General features: G+C 43.1%; 1 protein-coding gene across 2 annotated transcripts in view; it reads left to right on the forward strand.

The window, feature by feature from the left end:
• Window positions 1-8951: 8951 nt before the first annotated feature.
• The window catches only part of ANXA11 (annexin A11), a 56736-nt gene continuing 51092 nt past the window's right edge, over window positions 8952-14595 (forward strand). The window contains exon 1 of one of the 2 annotated variants that reach the window (XM_077821132.1): window positions 8952-9193. The gene's annotated coding sequence lies outside the window, so the exon portion shown is untranslated. The remainder of the gene's footprint in view (window positions 9194-14595) is intronic. The other variant, XM_077821131.1, reaches the window with a different exon arrangement.

The raw sequence follows: 14595 nt of genomic DNA on the forward strand, positions 1-14595 counted from the left end.
CAGCATGAGATATGTGGGGTGCAAGGAAGGGATTGGGATAAGGTAGAGGTTCAGATAATAGGTTTACAAATGTAACTAGATTAGATTTCAGGACTGAATGTGATTATGCAGAACCTATGGCCTTAGGCAGAAGAGCCAAGTGAGTTGCATAAGGAGCAATAACAGGAAAAGTTCAACTGGCAGCAGTTGCTAAGGGAAATTGTAGAGCAATCAAAACAGGAGAGGGTGAGCCAGTCCCTTCTAGGGATAGTTCAAAATGCCGAGTGTGAAGTCAGCAGCAAAAGCTGGAATCATGTCCGGTAAAGTAGTAAAACACTACGCAACCCCATTGTAACACTTGGATTTGAATGAAATATGCTTTTGAATGGAGATGTTCATATTAATTAAATGGAAACAGGCAGCACTTCCATCTGTTAAATCTTAATAAATTAGCTTCTTTAAAACCCTTAATCTGCTTCTCACAGAAAGATAGATTTTTTTTTTGCATATATATGCTGCCTAGATGGAAATGTCTAACTAACTCCTCTCCTAATATTTGAGTGAAATTTAGTGATGGTGAAAGGTGCCAGAATGACAGCCATGGAGGCCAAAGTCTCATGATTGATTGCCTGTTCGGAGAGAAAGCTAATGTATGTGCAGAATAAGGCTTTGCAGCAAGAATTCTGTAACAGGGCGCCGGAACGGGGGGACCAGAGGGCCATGGCTCCATCATTTTTTTTTACTGGCCTTAAGGGCGAGCAGTTGGTCAGAGCGGAGTTGGGGGAAGGGACAGCATAGGGGCACGTCCACAGTTCGGATGCCAGTGACCCCCCACTTTAGGAAGCTTTCATGGCTCCTGTTCTATAAGAAAGTTTCGTATACTGCTATCTAAAACTATTAGGTGTGTACCTTGCCCGTTACCATAGTATCTGAGCACTGCACAGTCTGCCAGGTATTTATCCTCCCAACAGCCCTGTAAGATGGGGGAAGTACTATTATTGGTATTGATAAAACTATGGCACAGAGAGGCAAAATGAACTGCACAAGGTCACACGGGAAGTCTTTGGCAGAGCAGGGACTTGAATCTAGATCTCCCATATCTTAGGCTGGTGGCCTAACCCCTAGATACAGCCTTCCTGTCTCAGACATAGACTTTGTGTAGCTCCTGGATTTATTGACAATGGCCCAGAATTCCCAAGCCTTTTAATTCTATTTTGTGGTGGGTTTTGGTTTCTTTTTAATGAGTAAACTGTTGGGCGTCTTATCTTTGAGCTTTTCAGCACCTGAATGTGCAGCAGCACAGGTGAAAGTGCTGCAAAATGTAGGCAAGTGAAGCAGCATATGCTTCCATGGAAAAAGAAAGGAAGACAGCAGCTGTGAAATCACAGGTGTATGTGATATGGTGCTATTACTGTTACCTAGCAGTTTCCATTGCCCAGTCCCAGCATGCATACGCATGGTCTGGTGAGGGGAAGGAATAAGGCTGCAGATGAAGGTTGGGAGAGCTTCCAGGAAAATGCAGGTGCTGCAGGAAATGGTGTTTCTGATTCTTCCCTTTGAATCCATATTGACCCAGTACCCTGGCGTAATGTTAGGGGACAATAGTCCAGATGACATTGAAAAATGAAGATCCTGATTACTTCTGGTCATTAAAGATCTTATAGCCCTTATCAAAGCAAAACACCTTGTAATAGGTCCTGGACCTGCCTTACACCTTGTGCTGTTTATACCAATGGGTGTAAATTGCTAATAAAACAGAATGGTAGCATATTACACCCACTTTGTACTCTTGTTGCACAGGGGTAAATGACTATACAAGGTGTAGGAGAATGCAGGTTCAGGGTTTTTGTTCCGGTTTGAGAACTATAGTCTGAATCCCTGAACTCCTGTAGTTTCCAGCTGGAGAAAGTAAGTACCTTTGAGTTTTCCCCTCCCAAACTGTTACAAATGTTGCTGATGCAGAATTGCTTCTGTATCTACTGCAGAGCTGGTTCCATTTCAGCAGAAGGCTCCTTTTTGGAGCTGGTTGAAAAACCAGCTTAAAAACTTTGCTTTTTAATTCCAATGTTGGGTGTGTTTGTTTTTTTTCTAATTCATAATTGACATTATATAAGTATAAAGCCAGCCAGCTCTACTCTCTATATTCTAGCAATTGTCCCTTCCTTATCTAAACGACTATGTGGTACTGCTGTCAGCCACATTTTACCCTAGAGGGAGCTGAGGTTGAGTGGTGATGTGATTCTGATCCTTTTGGGATGAAGGGTGTTACACAAATGTAAAAGAGGTTCCAGTTGCAGATCTTGACTTTGTTTTACCTTGAGAGTTGTAAAGTGAATGTGGCCAAGAATGAACAAAAGGAAGGGGGGCTTTGGCAGGAGTCTTGGTAAATACCTTGCTTTTCAGTTAAACAAACTCTGAAGTAAGCAGGCACATACCTTGATGTAAAAGTCAATTCTGGCTCCATAACATAGTGATTTGCACACTTTCCCTTTGGAAAATGTTTCCATTCTTTATGTAATTAAATATTCTTATATACTCATGGTTGAGCTAACATTATCCCTTTGCAGACTACACTTTGTCCCTTTTCTAAACAGACCAACTCAAAAGTACTAAATGGAGAGAAAAGTAGGAGGAGAGTGCTATGGACTGGTAGAAATATGTCACTGGCACCAACGCCTGATCCCACTGAAGTGAATGGTCAGACAGTATGGGAACAGGATTTGGTTCATAATGCTGGAACAATTATTCTGTTCCTTATCAGTACACTTAAATTACCTCAGGACTGTGATTGTGACAGTGTTGCTCTATTGATAGGTTTCAGAGTAGCAGCCGTGTTAGTCTGTATCCGCAAAAAGAAAAGGAGGACTTGTGGCACCTTAGAGACTAACAAGTTTATTTGAGCATATTGATAGTGATGCCAGACTGTGACATTAATTGCTCTGAATTTAGAGATGCAGCATTCTTTACTCTGGGGGCATTCTGCGAGAAAAAAAATTGAAAAATCTGTGCTAAAAAATAAAAAATTCTGCACACTATTTTAAAATTCTGCAAAATTCTGCCATTTTATTTGTCAAAATAAAACTACATAATCACACCAGTTTCAATTATTTTGGTAATTTATTTCAAAATATCTGTCAGCAAGTGTGTCTGTAAAAATATAGACACACACAAAAATTCCTGCAGGAGTTAAAGAAACCCCAATGACAATCCAGTTACTGTTTCTCTGCCCCTTTCCCCACCTGAGCCCAGCCAGGGGACAGACACCCATAAACCTCCCCCCCCCCCCCCCCGCCAGTACACCCAGAGCTCAGCCGAGGGGCTGCCTCGACCCAGATATCTGCACCTCATCTCCCACCCTGAGCCCAGTCATAGCCATTGCCTAGATACCCATACCCCCTCCTCCTTCCAGAGCCCAGCTGTGCCCCCCACAGCCCAGACACCTGCACCCTTCCCACCCACAGATCCAGAGTGAGAAACAGCCTGATGCTTGGTACCAGGCTTACATGCAGTTTCCTGCACACCACGCTCTTCTTCCCTCAGGGCATGCTGGGAACTGCAGTTGCCAGGAACCCTCTAGCTCTGTCTCTCTCCCCTAGCAGTGTCGTCTATGTGTGAGTTGGGCTCTGTTGGGTCCAGTGGCCCTTAGTGGCAGCTAGCAGCACTGCAGTCCATTTCTGTGAGGGAAAGGAAATTCTGCATGCACGTTAATTTCTGCAAAATTCTGCGTTGCGCAGTGGTGCAGAATTCCCCCAGAAGTATACATTCTGTTCTGCCTGAGGGGACAGAACCTGACCTACTCCTACCTCCTCAGAAACAGCTTGAAACCCAGACCCATCATGCTGAGTGTGCCACAATAGTGAGCAAGAGGGACCAAATGTTGCACTCTCACACGCACAACTGCCCAACAACAAAATAAGTCACGCCTTAAACAGGAATAAGAGTGTTCACAAGGGGTTGCACTGGTTTAAAGATGAGTTTAAATCAAACTTTCTCATGTGGACGAGGCTTCGGTCTGCATGCCCACTGAATCTTTATCAAGAGGATGCCAGTTAGATTATTGGACACTGTGATGTAGGAACAGGGCTAAGACCAGGACCATTGACCTACATTTTCTTTTTTCAGCTTTGTTGGGGTCTGCTCAAAATGACTTCTAATGAAAAAGGAGGGGAAGTAAGCACTAGGTCTGAGAAGTGTTCCGTTCTCAGTCTCTTCTTCTGTGGAAAAGGAGGATCAAATGAAATGAGACTTTCTCACAGTAACCTTAACTTAGCCCTTCTGTGTACAATCTTCCATGACAACTGGGCATCATGGCATGTGGTGTCATTCAGCATAAATGCTATGTGGCTTGTTATTATTTGTGTTACTGTAGAACCTGCCACAGTTCAGGGAAACCACACCTGTATTTCCCCTTCTGTGTTCCAACAAGGGGCAGCCTCTAAGCTCCTGGCTCCTCAGTTGTCTCCTCTCTTGTCTCATGTCTCTTTCACTACTCACTGGGTTTTTTTCAGGCAGCACAGTTCCTTGTGTACACTATGATATCCCCAGCAAGCCTGACTGCTAGCCTCTGTGCTTTGCTTTCTCTTTGAAAGCTATGAACAGCTATAATTGCCAGTAATCACAAGTTACCACACAGTTCTTTATAAGTAAACACTTTATTCTTACGATGAAAGCATTACAGAGAAATCATATAAAAAAAAGAATAGAAGTTCCTATACTCATGCTAAAAGCTTACCACCAGTCATCCAGTGGTCTTAACTTCATCATAGATGATGTGTGTGGAATTATTGCACATTCAATGTAGGCTCACATTGTATGGGATGAATATATGTTAGCCACATTGTGAAGAGTGGATGGGTGGCCAAATGCGGCCCACAGCATAGCCCTGCAGCGTAGCACCTCCATGGCTGCAGCTCTAGTTCATAGGCTAGACTATTGGCCATAGTACTGTCACACCACTTACTCCTCAGTGATAACACCTCACATAACTGTGGACACTGTGGCCCTTCTGATCTGTTTTACTCCTCATTTGGGCCAGCAGAAGAAACTTATCCACAGGCAAAGGCTCTGCTGTGCACAAACTCCTCCCATAGCTCCGACCAGTACAGCCCAACTATGTAGCATAAGTGGCATGGATGAGCCCACTGCACAAAGATGAATTTCACCCTCAGTGAAATAACCCATTTTTGTGCATATATACAAAGGGGGCAGAGTTAAGGTTGATTTGGAAACTCTAACTGTGGATGGTTTGACTTTAAAGTCTCAGTTGTAAAGCTGAGTTGGTGTCTCTTGGTGTTTTTAATTTATTTTATTTTTTGCTAGTAATATGCAGAAGGGTTGAATTGCATCTACATCTAGTCAGCAATGTTTCTTAAACTGGGACTTTGACAAAAGAAATTTTAACTGGAGAATTCTCTGCATTATTTATTTTTTTGGTTTGACTTTCTAAATATTTGGGTTTCCATGAGATCAGTCTTGCTCACCTTTAAAGAATGCATGCATGCATACAGAAAAGATTTCTACTGAGACACTCAGTTAGAAATAACTGTTTCCAGTGAAAAGGCCAATATGAAATTTTCCATTCTTTTAAATCCCAGGAGAATTTTACTGATGAAAAAGTAAAACAGGTATAACAATTACATTCTCAATAGCACCTTCCCCAGAAAATGCATCTCAGCATGCTTTACAGAGTTATATAATACAGGGTCAGATTTTGGAGACCGGGATTAAAGTCAGTGGCACAACTTTCATGAGTAGATATTCACTGGAGTGAGTAAAGGCTCCATACTCTAGCCTGCAGTTACAAGGTGGGAGAGGAATTAGGATCTATAGCCAAGTAGAATAGTTTGGTTATGTATTTTCAGATGGATTTTGAAATTGGAGAGTCAGTAAGGTAAATGGATGCAGGAAGGTTTCCAGACAACAAAGTCCAGGAAAAATAAATACCTTTCCTTTCTAAACCCCATATGTTTTCAAATACCCTAGAGACTTAAAAATCCTCTCACGGTTGGAGTGCTGCATAGACATTTTTATAGTGGATGAATATTACAGCATAAGAATAACTAGTGAGGTCTAAGTGATCTCCTTCATAGTATACCTTTTACATTAATTGTTTCCAGTTTGGAGATTGTGACAGTCCTTCAGAAACTGGTTGTTTTTAAAAATGGTTAAATTTGAGAAACCAATGACAGGAGAGATATGGACCAGAATAAACCATGAGCTTTAGTGTAAGTGTAAATACTGTCATGATATCTACCCTTTGTTAAAGTGCTGTGAGATCTACTGATAAGTAATATATAAGAGCTAAGTATTATTGTTTGGTTATATCTAAAGCCAGACGTTGCACTGAATATTTAAACCAACCCTAGAATGGCTTGCAGGCTTAGCTACCTTGCTCTCCATGTTCATAAAGCCCAGTCTGTCCTCTAACAACTTACTTATTCTCCCTGGAGTCTGTACCCTCTGTGTTTTGGGATTCTTGTTTCCCCAAAGGTCCCTGAGCTTTTCTTTTCTTTGCTCTCTGCCATTGTGCAAACACATGCCTCCTTTTCATTCTGCCAGCTACTTAGCTTCATCTCCTGGTCTCTGGAGCAGTGATATTGATGCTCCAGCCCAGTTAGAATTCATACAGGGAATGGTTCGTGTTACTACATACTTCCTAAGCCATTCTGCTCCTATCACATGGTACTTCCACATTTCCCTTGGTCCATACGTGCATAAGTGGTACAGCTAATACAGATCCCAGCAATACGAAGGTATAGTTTAAATGATTCCTTCCAGTGTGCATCACCGTTCACTTGTCCCCCTTGCTACCCATTCACCTAACTTTGTTAGGCCCTCTGAAGTTCCTTTAGTCTTCACTGTTTTTGATTAACCTAAATAATGTTGTCTCATCTGCAAAGTTGGATGCACTGCAGTTCTTTCCTTCTTCCAGATGGTTTATAAATCTTCACCATAAGCAATCCCTGTATAGAACTTTAGACTACCCACTTTGGCCTGTGAAAAATTGAAAATTTATGTGTACTCTGTTTTCTCTCTTGGCTTGTTTCTAATCCATTACTTTAATTCTTACTCCATTACTATTTTGTTTCAGTAGTAGCCTCTTGTAAGGGACTTTGTCAAATGCTTCTTGCAAGCTCAAAAAAATTGTCAACCAGTTTACCTTCATTCACTGATTTGTTGATGCTCTCAAAGAATTCTAGTAGATTGAAGGGAAAGTCATGCTTTTCTTTAACAGAAGCTGTGTTGCCTTGCCTTTATCATATCATTTTCACCCAGGTGTCTAATAATTCTATTTTAAATGATCATGGCAAGCAGTTTTCCTTGTAGTGAAGTAAGGTTGATGGGCTTGTAGCACCCAGGATCATCCTCAGCACCGCTTATGAACGTAAGCACAACATTCCCTACTCTCTAATACATTAGCTGATGTTAAGGAGATATTGCAGATTTTTGATAGCGGTTCAGCTACTTCATTCTTAAATTCCTTCAGAACTCTTTGGATGCATATCATCCAGTCCCCTAACTCAATCTATTTAGTTTATCCAAGAGAAGGTGAAGAAGTGACTGCATTATGCTCTACAACTACCTACATGGGATAAAGATTTCTGATAATAGACAGCTCTTGAGGTCATGTCTACATTTACAAGCTATACCGATACAGATCTGCTGCTGCAAGAGCACTCCTGTAGCCACGTTATGCCAATGGGATAGAGCTCTCCAGCTGACATAATAACACCAGCTCAACCAGCGGCTGTAGCTATGTTGGCAGGAGAGTGTCTCCCACTGACATAGCGCTGTGCACACTTTTGCCGGGTTAAGCACACTTATGGCGCTCAGGGGTGTGTCTTTTTTCACACCCCCAAGGGACAAAAGTTTTGCTTACATATGTACTAGTGTACTTAATCTAGAAGAAAAAAGGCATAATGAGATGCAATATATGCTGTAGTTCAAACAGGTTTGAGGGGTTTGCTGCAGAATTTACCGGTGAAGTTCTCTGAGGCATGCTAGGCAGGTGATCAGATCTGATCATCGCGATTACACACCTAGCCTTAAAATCCTTGTTCCAGCATCTTTTGATGCCTGTCCCTCTCCCTCCCCTCATCATTGACATGTTCTCACCTTTATAATCTGAATGGAAGCAGAAGGGATAATCAGGGCGGTTGTGTGGAAAGTAGCTACTTGCTGGATGAAAGGGAGGGTGTAAATGTAAGAGGTGTTTTCAAAATAACCATGTCCTCAGTGCAATATTTTCTAAACAAAATGTGTAGCCTGAGACTACCACACCATTGCCTCTATGTACCAACCTCTTTGGAGCAGGGCCAGTCTTTGTTCTGTGCTTGTACAGAAGCTTAGTCCTGATCCAGGGCTGGGGTCCCTAGGTACTGGGGCACTGTAAAGAATAATTATTAATGTGGGTGCGAAAGGACAGCAGTGGAGTGGTGACTTAGTGAGGGAGGGGCTGGCTCCTCCACGTCTAAAGGGCTATTAAAAAGCCTGACCCAAATGCTGTTTTGACCTACAGTCTGTGCAACCTCAGGGTGACTTCACCGAGGTTGGGGAGGGTTCAGTCAGCTGAGAGTTAGTCAAAAGGATGTTGCAAGAAAAAAATGGCATCAAATATTCCGTCAGTTTCCTTTTCGGTTTAGTGACAGTGGAAAGGAAGCCCAGTACGTGGGAGACCCCCTGACTCCACATGCAGGTCACAGGGTAGTTATGTAGTCCATGTGGGGTGATTTTTTTCAAGCCCCACCCAGACACCCATGCTAACCCTTTGTAACACTGACCCGCCCAGCCCGGGGAACCCCACGCGCCGCTGCCTGGGCAGCCCCCTGGCTGGATGGCAGCGGGAGGGGCTGGTGCTGGAGCTCGCCCGGGGCACAGCGAAGCTCTCCGGAGCGCGGAGCGAGCCACACCTGCGTTTTCCGAGCGGCGCGGCCCGCTGGGACCAGGGGCGCGCTGTCACGTTTTCCACCGCGGGGGCGGGGGCGTGGGGCTGCGGGCGAGTGAAAGTCTCTCTCCTCCCCGCCCGCGGCCCTGCTCTACTCACAGCGGGGGAAGGAGGAAGAGATCTTGTAAGCAGCTGCGGCTCCTCCCCTAGAGCGCCTCGGCCCACAGGACGCGCGGCCGCCTCAGCTTCCGGGGAGCCCCGCGTCCCGCAGGTAGGAGCCCGGGGGTGCAGGAGTGGCTGGGCCAGGCGAGGCGCGCAGGCGGCTGGCAGGTGAGGGGGGGACAGCGGGGAGCGGCGCAGGAGCGACCGTGGCACTTGGACGGGGCTGGGCGGGAGCCTCCCCCCCCCAAGCTCCTCGCCCCCTTCTTCTGCGGCGCGCCCAGCCCCGACACACCCTGGCGCCCCGGCCCCAGGCCGGTCTCCCGGCAGCCAGAAGCGAGGGAAACTCGCACCCGCTGAAAGCCCGGGGAGCTGCAGCCGGGCAGAACCAGTCAGACTCCGGCCCCTTGGCTGGAGCGTACCCAGGGTTTCTGGTGTAGCTTGACGGGGGGGCTGCTGCGATTAGACCGCAAACTCGGGGGGGCGCAGGGACTGTCGGGGCAGGGAACGTCTTTCTGTGCCGTGCAGCACCTAGCACAATGGGGGCCACAGGCAGGGCTGCAATGGCAATACGTGTCAATTGCACTGCTCAGTGACTACTACTAAAAGGACAGGAGCGGTATGTATATGGGGGGAGGGGAGAAGTATAAAATTCCATATTTACATGCCTCCCTATGCACACATTTTCCTACACTTCTTTTGGGTAGTAGCCAATAGCGTGATGCCATGTGATTGCTTCCTGGTAAGCTTCAGGAAAGTGGCTAATACAAATAACCTTCTTGAAATATATTGTTAAATGTTACATAGGTTATAAATGTGCCTTTTGGTCAGCTGAAAGTGTTTCCTCTTCACCTGAATTCCCATCCAGAATGTTGTCACATCGCTCGCTCTTCTTAGGTGTGTTGCATTTAATTTCAGAAAGGGGAACTACACAAAAATGAGGCGGTTAGTTAAACAGAAATTAAAAGGTACAACACCAAAATTAAAATCCCTGCTACCTGCATGGAAATTTTTAAAAGACACCATAATAGAGGCTCAATTTAAAAGTATACCCCAAATTAAAAAACCTAGCAATAGACCCAAACAAGTACCACTTTGGCTAAACAACAAAGTGAAAGAAGCAGTGAGAGGCAAAAAGACATCCTTTAAAAAGTAGAAGTTAAATCCTAGAGAGGAAGATAGAAAGTTTTTGTAAAGCGAAATCATGCCTCACCAATATACTAGAATTTGAGGGGGTCAACAAGCACGTGGACAAGGGGGATCCAGTGAATACAGTATATTTCAATTTTTATAAAGCTTTTGACAAGGTCCCTCACAAAAGGCTATTGAGCAAAGTAAGCAGTCATGGGATAAGAGGGAAGGTCCTCTCATGGATTGGTAACTGGTTAAAAGATAGGAAACAAAGGGTAGGGATAAATGGTCAGCTTTCAGAATGGAGAGAGGTAAATAGTAGTGTTCCCCAGGAGTCTGTACTGGGCCCAGACCGAGTCAATATATTCATAAATGATCTGGAAAAGGGGATGAGCAGCGAGGTGGCAAAATTTGCAGATGATACAAAACTACTCAAGATAGTTAAGTCCCAGGCAGACTGTGAAGCTCTACAAAAGGATCTCTCAAAACTGGGTGACTGGGCAACAAAATGGCGGATGAAATTCAATGTTGATAAATACAAAGTAATGCACGTTGGAAAACATAATCCCAACTGTACATATAAAATGATGGGGTTTAAATTAGCTGTTACCGCTCAAGAAGGAGATCCTGGAGTCGTTGTGGATAGTTCTCTGAAAACATCCACTCCGTGTGCAGCGGCAGTCAAGTGAACAGAATGTTTGGAATTGGATAGATAAGACAGAAAATATCATATTGCCTCTATGTAAATCCACGGTACTTCCTCATCTTGAATACTGTGTGGAGATGTGGTTACCCCATCTCAAAAAAGATATATTGGAATTGGAAAAGGTTCAGAAAGGGCAACAGAAATTATTAGGGGTATGGGTTTAGTGTCTGCCATATGAGGAGAAATTAATATGACTGGGACTTTTCATCCGTGGGGGGAAGGCGACTAAGGGGGGGATATATGATCTGATAAAATCATGACTGGTGTGGAGAAAATAAATAAGGAAGTGTTAGTTACTCCTTCTCATAACACAAGAACTGGAGGCCACCAAATGAAATTAATAGGCTGCAGGTTTAAAACAAACAAAAGGAAGTATTTTTTTCACACAATGTACAGTCAACCTGTGGAATACCTTGCCAGAGGATGTTGTGAAGATCAAGACCATAACAGGGTTCAGAAAAGAACTAGATATTCATGGAGGATAAATCCATCAATGGCTATTAGCCAAGATGGGCAGGGATGGTGTCCCTAGCCGTTGTTTGCCAGAAGCTGAGAGTGTGTAACAGGGGATGGATCACTTCATGATTACCTGTTCTGTTCATTTCCTCTGAAGCACCTGGCATTTGCCACTGTCAGAAGACAGGATATTGGGCTAGATGGATCATTGGTCTGACCCAGTATGGCCATTCTTGTGTTCTATGTTCTTATTCATGCTGGGAGGTGCGATTAGCAGTTTGTGTAGCGCTAAACATAGTGGTGTGTCCATTGGTGGCACAGGCGGCCACTTGGCCTGGAGTACAAACCTTCCCGACCACCTGGCCATGTCCTGGGGTGGCAAGTCTAAGCTCTCACCCATGCTACTGTGGACATGCAGCTAACTTTAGGCACTAACGTGGGTACCTCTGTGTGAGCTGAGACACATATTGCAGCTCAAATGTAAACATAGCCAGAGAAACAAACTGTCGAATGAATGGGAATCCCTGCCATGAGGTGGAGCATATACGGGGTGGATCTAGTGTCTCAAGGGGGAATTGCAAGTGATGCTTCAGGAAGTGAGGGGAAACTGCATTGGGAAAAACAGACATGAGAGTGTGCATGGCGGCTCTTTCCCTCAACCCATAAAATATATAAATACAACTGCCATTGGGTAAGCCATCAGAAATAAATGTCCTTAAACCAAGCCTTAAAATACCTATAAGGTTGTTTTCTCTGTTTACAGTGGAGTTATGCTAGCAGAAAACTTGGCCTCATATCGAGCTCCTTATTGAGCAAGGCCGAGTTCCCAGACTCATTGAGGTTCTTTTGGAAATCCCACCTGCTAATCCTATACCTCGTAGTCACCAGAAGTCCTGCATCATGAGAGCCTGTCATGCCTGCAGTGGCTTAAGAGCATAGGTACCAACCTCAGGGCAGACTGTTAAGAACCAGGGCACAAACCTCAAATTGGTTCTGAGTTCTGTACTTAGATTTCACTAGCCTATTATCAAGTGTAAATTCCTCCAGCACTATACCAGCCTTAACATGGAGTCATAGACAGTCCCCTGGGGTACTCTGATCTCTCTTGTGATAGATGGTCCCTTATACCAAAAATCACAATAATATTCAGATTACTCCCAGTCCCAAAGGACCAGTCCCTTACCCCAGGTCAGTTGCACCTTAGATCTATCACCAAAAACAATGCTTGTAGCCAAGCTTGTAATAAACTGTGTAAAGAGTTACTAACTAGGAAAAGGAAATAAGTGTTATTTACAAGGTTAAAGCAGGTAAACATAAATAAAAACACATGGGTTCTGATCTTAAGTTTCCAAAAGTAATAGACACTTCTATAATAAGCAAACTTTCTGTGTTCTTTAGCACTAACCTAGAGTAAGCACAGGTATTCTTTTGTTTATGCTTAATAATCTTTGCCCTTCAGAGTTCAAGCAGCATAAAAGATACAGTTCATCCTTGCTAGGGCTTTTGATTCCTTCCCACCATCTGCAAATTCAGCTGTTGGGAGGAATTCACTTGCACCTCTCCTGGTGGGGAAGGGGGAAGGAGGAGCAGTCAACAAAGTGTTTTGTCCTCTGATGTTCCCCAATGGTTCGTCTGGTGGTGGTGGCCTTCTTTTCTTGGGCAGGAGATAATGTCTCCTGCTGGAAACTAATATGTCACACTCAATGCTTCTCTTTTGTCTGGTGACTTACAGTTACAAACACTTCAGTATTGCCTTATAACTAGGACTGTCAAGCGATTAAAAAAAATAATCACGATTAATCGTGTGATTAATTGCACTGTTACTTAAATAATAGAACAACATTTATTTATTTTTGGATGTCTACATTTTCAAATATATTGATTTCAGTTACAACACAGAATAAAAAGTGTATAGTGCTCATTTTACATCTATTTTTGATTACAAATATTTGCACTGTAAAAAATAGTATTTTTCAATTCACCTCATACAAGTACTGTAGTGCAATCTCTTTATCATGAAAGTTGAACTTACAAATGTAGAATTATGTACAAAAAATTACTGTTTTAAAAAAAAAAGGCAAAATATTAGAGCCTACGAGTCCACTCAGTTCTCCTTCTTGTTCAGCTAGTTGCTAAGACAAACATGTTTGTTTACATTTACGGGAGATACTGCTGCCCACTTATTTACAATGTCACCAGAAAGCGAGAACAGGCGTTCGCATGGTACTGTTGTAGCCAGCATTGCAGGATATTTACATGCTTCAACTCCCGTGCCAGAGGACTTGCGTCCATGCTGATAATGGGTTCTGCTTAATAACGATCCACAGCAGTCAGATACCACCAGCAGAAGGTTGATTTTTTATTTATTTATTTATTTATTTATTGATAGTTCGGGTTCTGTAGTTTCAGCATCGGAGTGTTGCTCTTTTAAGACTTCTGAAAGCATGCTCCACAACTCGTCCCTCTCAGATTTTGGAAGGCACTTCAGATTCTTAAACCTTGTGTTGAGTGCTGTAGCAATCTTTGCGTTTTGTCAAATCTGCAGTGACAGTGTTCTTAAAACGAACAGCATGTGCTAGGTCATCATCATCCGAGACTGCTATAACATGAAATATTTGGCAGAATGTGGGTAAAACAGAGCAGCAGACATACAATTCTTCCCCAAGGAGTTGTCACAAATTTAATACATATATATATATTTTTTTAAATGAGCGGCATAAGCATGGAAGTGTGTCCTCTGAAATGGTGGTTGAAGCCTGAAGGGGCATACAAATGTTTAACATATGTGGCACATAAATACCTTGAAATGCTACAAAAGTGCCATGCAAACGCCTGTTCTCACTTTCAGGTGACATTGTAAATAAGAAGTGGGCAGCATTATCTCCCATAAATAAAAACAAACTTTTTTGTCTTAGCAGTTGGTTGAACAAGAAGTAGAACTGACTGGATTCGTAGGCTCTAAAGTTTTTACATTGTTGTTTTGTTTTGTTTTTGAGTGCAGTTATGTAACAAAAAAAAAATTTTTTTAAGTTGCACTTTCACCATAAAGAGATTGCACTACAGTACTTGTATGAGGTGAATTGAAATATACTATTTCTTTTATCATTTTTACAGTGCAAATATTTGTAATAAATATAAAGTGAGCACTGTACACTTTCTGTATTCTGTGTTGTAATTGAAATCAATATATTTGAAAATGTAGAAAAACATCCAAGAATATTTAATTTCAATTGGTATTCTATTATTGTTTAATCACAGTTTTAATCACATTGTTAATCGC

The sequence above is a fragment of the Eretmochelys imbricata genome, chromosome 7 (genome assembly GCF_965152235.1).
Source record: "Eretmochelys imbricata isolate rEreImb1 chromosome 7, rEreImb1.hap1, whole genome shotgun sequence".
In the NCBI taxonomy this organism is placed as follows: Eukaryota; Metazoa; Chordata; order Testudines; family Cheloniidae; genus Eretmochelys; species Eretmochelys imbricata.